This window comes from Crocuta crocuta, unplaced genomic scaffold (assembly GCF_008692635.1).
Source record: "Crocuta crocuta isolate KB4526 unplaced genomic scaffold, BGI_CrCroc_1.0 scaffold7, whole genome shotgun sequence".
Lineage (NCBI taxonomy): Eukaryota > Metazoa > Chordata > Mammalia > Carnivora > Hyaenidae > Crocuta > Crocuta crocuta.
The window spans coordinates 2752264-2753387 of NW_027531904.1; positions in this window are offsets into that span (position 1 = coordinate 2752264).

Below are 1124 nucleotides of genomic sequence, written 5' to 3' on the forward strand. Positions count from 1 at the left end.
CCCCCTGGTAGGACACCAGGCTCAAGAAATCAGATGCCTGACGTTGTGTTTAAGTTTTGGGGGGACAACCTTCCAGAACCCCCAGGTTTCCAGAGTCTAGTGAATTCCCTGGAAGGAGGCTGCATCCTTCTCAAAACTTCTATCATCTCAGAAGTTGGCGTCCCATGTGGGTGACGTGCACTTTAACTGCTGTCCTCTGTCGGCTTCATTTTTGAGACAATCGGCTGTGTTCGTGGAGGGGGTTAAAGCCTACAGTTTGCCATCGTTCAGCCTTTGCCAACATTCCATTCTCTACCCCCACGAGAGCTCTCTGTGGGGCAGAAATCCTTATCAAGTTGGGTTTTTTGTTTTTTTTTTAAAAAGGTACGAATCCTACCTTTTCCCCCTCTTATGTCTCAGGGTAGCACCACTAAAAGTTATCCCTTCACGAAGGTTCTTCCTTATGACCTTGCTGAGCCCCTAGTACCAGTAGCACAAATTTTTAAGTCCTGTGGGGTTTGTTGTACCTTTATTGGGGGGGGGATAAAATGGGTTTCGCCTTAAGTGAAGAACCGTACCTTAGAAGCCAGGACTTGATCCAGAAGTTGCCACTCACAGAAGTACTTGGTATTTCATCCCTTGTTTTCTAAGGTTGCATTTCCGTAGCCAGTTCGTTCTTCCGAGGATTTTGGGATTTGCGCGGGGCTGCAGTCCACGCTGGTGTTGGTGCAGCCAGGCCCCGTGCGGGGCTCGGAGGGACTGTTCTGGTCGGTGGGCTTCAGTGGCCAGACAGGGTGGCTTGGCAGTGCTTGGAACGCCCTTGGGTTGTGGAGGCCCAGAAACAGCCCCTCAGCTTAGGTGGTGGCAGTGGTTGAGGGAGGCGTGTGGCCTGCCTGCCTTGCGCCGGGACACACACGGGCCGGGTCCCAGCCCCACGCGTTGTCGTCGCTGATCCGCAGAGACAGAGGGTTGCGGTTTGCACCTTCCGTTTTCTCCCAGCAAAGCCTAACATTCCTAGTCAACTAGGAGCTTTGGAATCCACCGCCTGCTGGTCAGGTTTTAAAATGAGAAGTATTTTAATGCTGCCATAAAAAGAAAAAAAAAAATAGGAAGGAAAGAAAAAAGCCTTTTCTTTCCTTTACTCC